Below are 12817 nucleotides of genomic sequence, written 5' to 3' on the forward strand. Positions count from 1 at the left end.
AAATAATCCATTTTTCAATAACTTGATAATGGCATCATAGCCAAAAGATGTTGTGAGTTAACAATTTCAAAAAATCTGGTGTGGCGCACTCACACAACTTTCCTTGCCGTTATGAAAATTGATCACCTGACGCTAGTGTTCCCGCGCATCTCAAATCTACTATTCAAAGATTTGAGCCAGCTGGTGACAGGGCAATAACGCTGGAGACACACATGAGGTCTGCTACCTCTTCATAGTGAATGATTTAATAGAATCAACAATAATTTGCAATTGAATAATCACATTTTCTCGAACTTAAAGCTTATTTTCAATTTTAGGTGAAAATGTTACTAGACATTAGCCTAATTGTAGAGATTTTCATGACCAATCTTTTTCGTTTGAATTATATCTGAGACCTGATAATTGGAAATCAAAAATCAAACTTTGCATAGATGGGGTGGAGCTCCTGAAACTTTTACAGATATGGGACTTGTGGCAGCTGATAGAGCTTATCGATGACTATTTTAGGTATGAATTTGATCAAAATCGTTGGAGCCGTTTCCGAGAAAATCACGAAAAACCCTGTTTTTGACAACATTCTCGCCATTTTAGCCGCCATCTTGAATTCCATTTGATCGAAATTGTTCGTGTCGGATCCTTATAGTGGAAGGACCTTAAGTTCCTTAGCACACACATACAGACCAATACTCAAAATCCAGTTTTTTGGCCTCAGGAGACCTTGAAACGTATAGAAATTTAGAAATTGGCGTACCTTAATTTTTTTCGGAAAGCAATAGCCTACTTTCCTTACCTATGGTAATAGGGCAAGGAAAGTAAAAAGAGTAGATTTTTATTTTGATTTCTACACATGGAAATTACTAAGATATTGCAATTATTCATATGCTAATGAATTATTTATTATTATTATTAAACGAAAATCCAAATTAAATGCTGTAATTCACCCTGAAGACTTCTGCTACTGCAAATATTAAAGGGTTGAACAGCTAGATAGAAATTCGATGAGCGCTACTATTCAAAAATTATTTGTCAGCCCGAGAATCGAACCCAGTACCTCCTAATCACCGGTCAGGAATGATTACCCTTACACCAAACTGACAATCTCTGGATAGCAGCGCCCATTTTATACGAAGCCATAGCGGCCAGCCAGTCTACAGATGGAAAATTACTGAGATATTGCAATTATTCAAATGTTAATGAATCAATATTATTATTATTAAACGAAAATCCGAATTAAATGCTGTAATTCACCACGAAGACTTCTGCTACTGCAAATATTGACAACAGGGTAAACAGTTAGATGAAAATTCGATGTATAAAATGGGCACTGCTATCCAGAGATTGTCAGTTTGGTGTAAGGGTAACCATTCCTGACCGGCAAGTAGGAGGTACTGGGTTCGGATTCTGGGCTGACAAATAATTTTTGAATAGTAGCGCTCATCGAATTTTCATCTAGCTGTTTACCCTGTTGTCAATATTTGCAGTACCGTAGCAGATGTATTCGGGGTGAATTACAGCATTATTTAATTAGAATTTTTGTTTAATAATAATAATTTTGATTTCTATTCTATATTAGCCCTAACGAAAAAATATAAGAAGCCTGGAGTTTTCTTAGATAGTAGCCTGCTCTATCTTGAAGTGATATTAAACAGTTTGAATCTTCACAAAAAATCAGGGTTTGCTCCTAACTTTGCTCAAACACAGCTGGAACTGATGAAGCGAACTTTCAGAGTACTTGACTTGAATTAAGTTGAATTATTAACGACGCAGATAGCGAAATCCAGTTGGTTGGAAGAAGTCTTGAGAGAATTATTATTAATTACACAATCAAGTGGAGATGCAAGCTGTGGCAGAATATTTCATCAACCTCTAAATGGACGGAGAAAAATTTTACTTCAACTGCACAACTCGTTATTTGCAGGGGCGGATTCTCGGAGTTTTGAAAAAAAAACAGAAAATTTTCGTCATTGCCTATACAGTGAAGAAGCTTTTTCTCAGTTCCTCTTTTGAGAAGCACTATAAGGTCGTTATAATTGAGAATGAATCATGTTGTTTGCGAATGAATATGTGAATCTTCCTTATTCAAGTGATAAATATCGGGGGACCGAGCTTTGCTCTAGAGTGTAAAAGCATAGAAAATTTGTAACGAAAGATTGAATTTATAGTTTATATTTATTTATTTATTTTCTTAGTCGTACAATTAGTTTTACAGTTATATGAGGAGGCTCAACAAGCTTATGCCCAAAACTGTCCCTTTTCAAATTTATACTATAGTCCAAATCAATATCTACGTTAAGCTACTATCACTCATCAAAATAACAATTTATCCACACTTCAAAAAAACAAACACATCATCAATTACAAACAGATATACTATGAATAATTCGATTTAGAAAAATATACTATGTTTGCTACAATATTTGTTGATATACTATGAGCTATTCTACACTAACAGCATCTAGTTACTATTTTGGTATTTCTGAAGTAAACATGTTTTCTAAAAAAAAGAGAAATAAACGAAAATAGGGTTCTCTTGCTGAATTTTTCTTCTCGTGAGATCAGCTGGATGATCCCACACACATGAACTCGTTAACTCACTTCCACGGTATCTACAGACGACAAAGTTTCCAGCTGTTTTTCCAAGGACGTATTTATCCTTTTAATGTTCTTCAGCGAGTTATCCCAGGGTTGAGACCTAATGCAATCGAATCTTCATTTATCATAAACCTACTTTGCTCCAAATTTCGTGAGAATCGTTAGAGCCGTTTTCGAGATCCGGTCACATACAGATCTATATATAGCCTAAACATAAAAACATCTAATCATATAAACAGAAATTGCTCGTTTAATAGTAAAGGATCATGTGAAATATCTGTTTTTCAAACATTTGAAAATCTAATCTTTGATCATTTTCAAGAACTGAAAATTTTGTGGAGAACTAAAAGACAACCTATTTTGGACTATGTGTAACCCTATAAATTTGGGAGAGAAATAGCATAAGGTTATCTTATTTTTTCTCCCTATCATTTTCATGGTGTACTTATTGTATGAATGGATAAAGAATAAAAATGAGATTATGTATAACAACAGAAACTTATTGGTGTACCAGTGAATTTTGGTTGCTCAAAAGATGCTTCCTTGATATTTAGTAGATGTGTTATTGCTGACAGTGTTCCTTGATATCTTGGAGAAATTTTTGTTGTTGATTAGATTCTTGATATTTCTGAAAGTTTGATGCTCTCTTGCGATTTATTCGAATCCGTTGTAGATCAATTTTTTCTTTGAATATCTTAGTAGATTCGTTATTCATTCGCTTTTTACTTGATATGATATAAAATTGATGTTGAGTATTGATTTCTTTATTTTTTGTTGATTTGTCGTTCATTCGTGTTCCTTTATTTTTCAGTATTTAGTGTAGCGTCGACTTTGTCCCACCTCGCGGAAAACGATTCAAATCAGTTTATCTCCGATCTCTGTTATCCGAAATTATTGATGTTAACATTGATATCCGTAGCCCAATAATCGATATCAAGAATAAAAAAATTCTCACCGTTCCCTCAGTTTATATTTACTCAATACTCATGTTAGCATTCAGAAACCTCAATTAACTGAACAAAAGGAATGAAACAGCAAGAGAAACTGGTAGAAGTTTCAAAAGTAGGATTAAAGAACACATCAGAGATTGGAATAAACAAAATGGGGAATCTAACTTTGCAGAATATTTGATAACAAATAATCACAAGTTCACAGTTAAGGAGAATGTTGAGTTTCTGCATGTTAATAACAAAGGCAGATCTTTGAATATTCTAGAGGCTTTAGAAATAACAAGAGTAATTAAGGAAAAATCCCAGTATAGTTAAAATGACCAGATTCATTTCAACCAATACAATACTATACGAATTTAGTTTTATCATAAAATTGTAAGCATACATTAGTCAATAGTTTTTCCATTTACATATTTGTTTTATTATCTTTCACACTTGTTTTCTTGGTTCTTATTTTGTACTGAAAGTAAATTTTGTTATCATGGCGATTCTGTTGCTTAAGCCACCATTTTGTCACACCGTTGAGTGGGAGGAGACTGTCTAGCTGGGCTAATGGTAGGCGTTCATGCCCTTGACCAATAGCAGTTCTCGCCTACTAGTATAAATTCTGCTGCTTTTGTATTTAGTTTTAGTTTATCAGAGATTGACAATGGATTAATAACCGAAACCGGTCTTTCTAAGTATCAATAAATCTGTGGTTTTTGACAATTCCTCAGTCTTTTTCATTCAATATAACAGAATATTCGCTTTTGGTTTGTGTTTCACAATATTCGACCAAATTTACTGTCGTTGTGTATTACCAGAGACAAGAAATATAGAAAAGCTTACGCTTATCCTTTATCTATGGTATTCCTCTAATATCTCAGAATATTTGCTAGTGATAAGTGTTTCTTGATATTTTTGTAAATTTTGATTTCGATTAGGATAGTGTTTTATTGATATTTGACTCTTCACAATTTATTGGTTTTGAGTATTTTCCTAACATTTCAGTAGATTCACTGTTGATAAGTGTATCTTGATATTTTGTTGTTAATTAGTTTGCCCCAGCCGATATAAGTCCAAAGTGGGAAACGGCTTTAGAAGTGAATTTGAAGCACGGGGTCCCGGAGCAGCCTGCCTACAAGCATGCCTAGCGAGGATTAGATAATGGCTGCCGCCGAGCTCAGTGGAGCTTGGTGCTCTATCAACTTGCAGAGAGGAATGGCATAATCTAATTAACAGCGGATATAATTGATTCAGCTCTAGTGTTTTGGCTAGCCGAGGCCTTGTAACACTAATACACTGTAATGCCGTGGCAAGTTGGACAGGCTTGCCCAAGTTAAATGGAAAATGGAGCGCTAGGCCTAACCCGGCACACATTTTAAGATTAAAATATAAACGCATTATCCCAATCTAAATAAATGCCAGAGCCGGTGCCTGTCTCATCGCGTTATTATAAACTGCAAATCCCATTACGCAGGCTATATTCGCGCCATATTTCTTTATTCCACTTTCAGAATAAATTAATTTAGTAGCCTTTGTCTCTGAAGTGGATGTCTTCTTTCCAGCCAGCGAGGGGCGCTTCTCGGCTTTAAAACTTCAAGTCCCACGCAACAACTTTATAAAAACATTCGAACCGTAAATTCAATTCATATTATAAGCTGATAGAGGACTAGTAGTATAGAACTGAATACAGAAGAGGACATAAAGAGAACTAGATCGTTGTGCTTCCTTTAAGTCACGGAGTGAGGAACAATAGCCCATGTTTCTATTCTCTGTGATAAGGTTGAATCTATATCAATAAAAATCGAGCCTCAAATTTTGACATTCAATAACTCGTTTATGTGTGCATCGAATTCAATGATTTTTTTTTAGTTGTGTTCGTTATGTTCAGAACCAGGTTTATGTGCTTCCAAAATTATAATCCGACTCCAGGACACTTTCCTACGGTCCTTCAAAGTTCACATGAGTAATTCTTATGAGAGAAGATTTTAGAGCTGGCCACTCACAGAAATAAAAATCAGCTGTTATAATCTTTGCGTCAACCAACAGCCGTCTGTAGATAGTAGACAAGAGCAATGTACCTAGAATACATTGAACATTGTATTCTAGGTACCGTGGACAAGAGTGTGAGCTGCTCCATAACTGTCCATGTATTTTATTCTAAACGCCCCGACTAAAACCAAAATGACTGTTCTGTGTGTAACCATTCAGCAGTGCGGCCTCAGGTCAGACTTACATGCTCTAAGAACATTGCTTTGTTTCGAATAATTGTGCTGTCTTTGGTGTTTAGAAAACATTAATTTTCAGTGAATTATTTATTCTGAAGTTGGAGAATTATCTGTGTGAATGAAACCCATTAAAATTAATAATTATAATGATATGAATAATAGCATCTAAATTTACCACCTGTATACTTAGCTAAACTAAGCTAAACATTAGTGTTTTCATCATATGCATAATAATACAATAATTATTACTGGTGTTCTGCCCTAGGGCAGGTCTAAACATGATTGCTCCTTCTCCATTCCTCTCTGTCCTGTGCAATTCTCTTCATCTTGGAGTACTTTCCCTCGTCCCTGATATCATCCTAATATCATTATAATACAATAATAATTGATTGGAATAAATGAAAGCGTTTGGTTCTTTTTGATGGCATGTTTGAAGTTCAGTAGGCCTAGATATTGGTATGAAAAATATTGGACAGTGCTTCTTGAAAGTTTCAAAATACCGCATCGCCCCTCCTCAGGTGTGTATCCAGCTAATGTTTGTCATGTGATGCATCAACTATTTGGCGGTACGAAGTTCGCCGGGCCAGCTAGTTAATGAAAGCCAATGCCTCTTTTTCCAACATAATTTTGTAATCGATTACTGTCTATGAATGGATGAATAGCATCACAAGTAGAATATCAAAAGCTCGTGTATTTAACCATGAATGATATAATCAGCCATTCATTATACATTTATGTTAAAACAGAAATTGACAATATTATTAATTTCAATATAAAAGTGATCAATGGTCATCATCAACTCTGTGATATCAGCCATATCAACACCACAAACAACTGTTACAAAATAGAAAATCTGTAATTCACACAGAATTACAAAATTGTTACTTTCAATGTGAATGTGATCATTGATCATCATTATATCCTATACTTTTAAACGAGTAATTTCTGTACATATGTTTACATGTTTTTATTTTTATATAATTATATATCTCTATGTGACCGGATCTCGAAAACGGCTCTAACGATTCTTACGAAATTTGAAACAAAATAGGTTTATGATATGAAAATTCGATTGTACTAGGTCTCAATCCTGGTAGTCTTTAACTCGCTGAAGGACATTAGAAGGATAAATAGTTCTTGGAAAAACAGCTGGGAATTTTGTCGTCTGTCGATACCGTAATGGAAGTTAGTGAACGAGTGCATGTGTGGGACATGTTTTCTAAAAAAAAGGGAAATAAACGAGAATAATTTTTCTTTCATTCTATCATTCAGCTGATCTCACGAGAAGAAAAATTCAGCAAGAAAAATTATTCTCGTTTATTTCCCTTTTTTTAGAAAACATGTCTACTTCAGAAAGTCCAAGATAGTACTAGATGCTGTTCGTGTAGAATAGTACATAGCATATTAACATATATTGTAGCATACATAGTATATAATTCTAAATCGAATTCATAGTATATCTATTTGTAATTGATGATGTGTTTGTTTTTTGAAGTGTGAATAAATTGATATTTTGATGACTGAAAGTAGCTTAACCTAGATTTTTATATGGACTGTAGTATCAATTTGAAAAGGGACAGTTTTGGGCATAAGCCTGTTGTGCCTCCTCATATAACTGTAAGAATAATTGTACGACTGAGAAAATTAATAAATAACTATAAATTTGATCTTTCGTTACAAATTTTCTATACTTTTACACTCCAGAGCAAAGCTCGGTCCTCCGATATTCTTCATGATTTCAGCTCCAAAATCACCACAGAATACAGTTACAGTATGGATGTGATTGAAGTTAATTACTTGTGTGTAATATCCTCCTATAATCACAACCCACATCATAAAATCACATTCTGAGTTCAAGTATCACTAATAATCATTCTCAGTACAGTTACAAAGACACAAAATTTGACCACAAGGTAATGGCCATTAAGCCGATAAATTGTGTTATGACCTTCTGTAGTTTATAGGTAGAATGGACTTCATAACTCCAACAATGTCCATTATGCTCTGTTTAAGTGGCTAGTGCAAAATGTTCCCATGGAACGCCATTTCATAATCGTTGGTTCAAGCTTTTGGCGCGCACATATGAAGTTGATTTACACTAAAATGTGTCGTTTACTAGCTGCGTGAATGAAGAAAGGCTGTTTTACAAACCTACCGACTAGAAAAGTGTAAATTTCTTCTATTCCATTACTCTCAAATTTTCTATCGAGAAAAATTCATTTAATGAATGGTTATCAAACATCATATTGTTGGTTATGTATTCTATGCTATGCTATAGTGAGGTCCACGTTATAATGGCACTAGGAAAGTGTAAATTTCTTCTATTCCATTACTCTCAAATTTTCTATCGAGAAAAATTCATTTAATGAATGGTTATAAAACATCATATTGTTGGTTATGTATTCTATGCTATGCTATAGTGAGGTCCACGTTATAATGGCAGTGGATAAAGATAGGAGAATAGCGATGCTGATTCTCTGCATTAATTAATTATATTTCTACACTGTCAAAAACATAATTGGCATCGTTGTGGACCTAGAAAAGGATAGTATCACCGGCTTTGTCGAATGATAGACAAGGTTAGCAAAACCAAAGTCGATCAAATACTGTCATTATAACGTGGACCTCACTATATGGTGAACAAACTATCAGCGCATGCGCAGAGAAGCAAGCAGACTACAATAATCGACCAATGAGAGCTCTGTGAGGTCGGACAATTTACCACACTTCGACTGTGAGGCAGAAAGTTGGAACTGGAACTGGTTTCTTGGACCGGATCTGTCAAAATTCCTCCCATGGAACGCGGAACTTTTTACTTGGTAAATTGTAAATCGGACAATTTACCACATTCCAATTGTATACAGATCGGGCCCATTGTGACCATACCTAGATGAAATCGTAGATTAGCGTTAAACGTAGATTATGATTATCGACCTTGGTGAAGCAAGCATCATCCACTTGCAAGAATTTAATGATGACAATCCGTCTCCAGGAACAACAGAATAAACTATTATTATTATCATCATCATCTGAAGAGCTAATTCCGAATTCATCATCGTACATCTCTACTAGATGGGTGTGTGGTGTGCCATTGACCACAAGTCTTTTTTATTTTTGAAAAAAATAACTTATTTTGCTTCAGATAAAACAAACAAATTGTTGTCTCATATCTGTGATTTATCTATTGAAACATTTTTCTGGCAGTAAAAACGTTGAAATGAAACATCTTATTCTCATTAAAGTTTCAAAAATAATGAAACAATCAAGTGTATAAAGTAATCATTGACGTTATTGCTGCTACATGTCACTAGAAGAGAAATCATCATCTTCACTTCAGGGATTAGGTAAATTAATCAACCTGTTCCGATACCCATCACTTTCTTGATCATCCTTTCTTTTTTCCCAGTAGGTCTATAGTTTTGAACTTCAAGTGGCATTCTATCCAAATGACTGCACCATTCGCATCTATTTTGTATAATTCTGTCATGCAGAGGAACAGCCGATAAAACCTGTCTTATCAGGAATGTAACCTATCTTGAGAAATGGAATATTTATCTGAAAAGCTCATTATTTTTGGGAGAGAGAACTGTAGAAACTCAGTGAGGAGGTCAGTGAAACCTAAGAAATCAGTGAATTCTGAGCTAATTCCTACAATAACTGATAATCTATAATTTTTTTTAAGAGAGAAAATAATCCTCTCGATTCTATTAGATTGATTATCGATCAAATATCCGATCCTATATTATTAAACGAACAATTTATGTTTATATGTTCAGATGTTTAGATGTTTATATGTTTGTATTACACCGGATGTCGAAAACGGCTCTAACGATTTTCACTATATATGGAACATAGTAGGTTTATGATAAAAAATTCAATTGCACTAGGTCTAATCCTCGGGAAAACTCGCTGAACGACATTGAAAGGATAATTCATCCTTGGCTGGAACAGCTGAGACTTTCGTTGTCTGTGGATAGTAAAAAGTGAGCGAGTGATTCTGTGGAAAATCAAAATATAGCATCCCCGAAATTCATAAGCTGACGTATAGCCAGCTGTAAAATATAAACACGATCATTCTAGAGAATTGTGTTCTGTTTATCAATAAATTAATATAACGAGCGAAGCTCGGTGCCCCGATATTAAGTCTTATGACATCTAAAAGAAGAATACTCTTGAAATATAATTAGAATTTCACTCATCATTCCTAAAACATACGTCCATTTCCAAACCCTATTTTTGGGAAAGATATCTGTAAAACATAAGAGGACCAGCTGCACCATAAATTCACCATGAAATGTTCCATCGTTAACAATTTGTCAAGCGATTCACCGCTCGAGAACAACCGGACATTTTTCGGTGAGATCTTGCTGCGTTGTTGCTAGCATTACGGGAAAAGTGCGTAGAGGGGGGGGTTGGAGAGTGGTGAAGTGAGGCTACCGGCGGTGAAGGAGAGGGTAAAGTGTGATGAGAGAAGGGAAGAGGGTGCTTCTGGGAATAGTCACAGTCGACAAATGAACGATGGTCCGCCAACTATATAATAGATCATGTTGACGTGCTTATAAATTGGACTGTATCAATTTACACCGTCACACGCCGATATATAAAATTTATGCGATGCTGGGAGAATGTTTAGTCCTCGATGTGGGTTCTATACTCTCCGGTCTGAGACCCTGGTAACGAAGGGGGGGGAGCTCTCAGAACCCCCCAAAAGAGGTGTGGCGAGGAACGGGGGGAACGGTGATAATTTGATTTTCAGCCGGGCTATTTTTCAAGCCCACGCTATCTCGGGGCGGACAATACTGATGCTATCCCATGGGCCTTTCTGGTTCCGAGTTCTATGTTGGGAATTGTCGGGTCTTCTGATTTTTTTCACGGTTGTGAAATGGACGAAAAAACAGATTCCTGGCTTATTATAACGAGTGCTTTACTTCAATTGTGTTCAAGATTCATTGAACGGTGAGGGTGCGAACGAACGGTGAGGTTGAGGTCAAGATTCTCGCTAACTGGCTCGCTAACATTCTTCTTTTCATATTACAGACTAGCGGGTAACCCGTGCTTCACAAGCCTCTAATTAAAAAATTGACAGACTGGAAAATTGATAGGTCTCTAAACATTCTCGGTAAATTAAGAATCTATACAAATGCAAAATTTCAGGTTAATCAGTCCAGTAGTTCAGACGTGATGATGCGTCATTCGTGAATTTCCTATCCTGTACGTGTATAAGTCAATTATTTCCGATATGATATTATAGATGAGCATTTAGCTTGTGTGTGGTTAATGGGAAGTACGTTGGTGAATTGATAATATGATCAAATGTCCATGCCATCGGCGGGACTCGAACCCACGAACCAGGAGGTGGTCAAACCCCAAGTTTGTAAAGCTCTTTACCACTAGACCAACCCGGTCGGTGATTTCTATTGTAACCTATTTACAGTGTGTGGGTAAATCCTACACGAACTTGGTTCCCCGAGCCAAGTTGGCTGATCCAAGTTCCCTAGTGTATGGCGCCCTTAACATAGAATAAACAATCAATAACCACTAAAGAATCACAAATTATAATAACACAAGACACATTCAACATCAAATTATACAGCAGCGAAGGAGAATAAACATAAAAATCTGGTGTGGCACACTCACACAACTTTCCTTGCCGTTATGGAAATTGATAAACTGACGCTAGTGTTCCCGCGCATCTAAATTAGTCTACTATTCGAAGATCTAAGCCAGCTGGTGACAGGACAATGAAGCTGCAGACACATGAAGTCTGCTATCTGTTCATAGTGAATGATTTAATATAATCAACACTTGCCAACAGTTTGCAAATTGAATAATCTTATTTTCTCGAACTTCGAGCTTATTTCCAATTTTAGGTGAAAATGTTACTGGACATTAATTGTAGAGGTTTTCATGCCCAATCTTTTCCACTTGGAATTTTTCGTTTAAATTGTATCTGAAGCCTGATAATTGGGAATCTAAAATCAAACTTTGCATAGATGAGGCGAAGCTCCTGAAATTTTTACAGATATGGAACTAGTGGCAATTGATAGAGCTTATCAATGACTTTTTTAGTTATAAATTTGATCGAAATCGTTGGAGCCGTTTTCGAGAAAATCGCGAAAATCCCTGTTTTTGACAACATATTCGCCATTTTAGCCGCCATCTTGAATTGCATTTGATCGAAATTGTTCGCGTCGGATCCTTATATTGTAAGGGCCTTACGTTTCAAATTTCAAGTCATTCCGTTACTTGGGAGATGGGATATCGTGTACACAGACGCATATACACTCATACACACACACACACACACACACACACACACACACCACACACACACACACACACACACACCACACACACACCACACACACACACACACACACACACACCACACACACACACACACACACACACAACACACACACACACACACCACACACACACACACACACACACACACACACACACACACACACACCACACACACACACACACACACACACACACACAACACACACACACCACACACACACACCAACACACACACACCACACCACACACACACACACACCACACACACACACACACCACACACACACACACACACACACACACACACACACACACACATACAGACCACCCAAAAACCACTTTTTTTGACTCAGGGGAACTTGAAACGTATACAAATTTAGAAATTGGGGGGTACTTTAATTTTTTCGGAAAGCAATACTTTCCTTACCAATGGTATTAGGACAAGGAAAGTAAAAACTCAGCAGAAGTTCGCATCGGTAATTCATTGTCAACATCGACAATGTCTGCAGAATAAAGAGAACACTGTTTTATCTGTGAACTCCGCTTATAAACACAGAGTTCACAAATGAAACAGTGTTTTTTCAATCAGCGAGAAGTTCCACAACATCAAAATATATTCATCTGATTTCAACAATCTGCAGAATAGTTCAAACAACCACTAACACAGTTATAAAAGTGAACACCATGTAAACTAATTGGAGCTATAAGTCAAGATTAATCCAACAAATGAAATCGAAACACATAACAGAGTACCTA

Source organism: Nilaparvata lugens, chromosome 3 (assembly GCF_014356525.2).
Source record: "Nilaparvata lugens isolate BPH chromosome 3, ASM1435652v1, whole genome shotgun sequence".
In the NCBI taxonomy this organism is placed as follows: domain Eukaryota; kingdom Metazoa; phylum Arthropoda; class Insecta; order Hemiptera; family Delphacidae; genus Nilaparvata; species Nilaparvata lugens.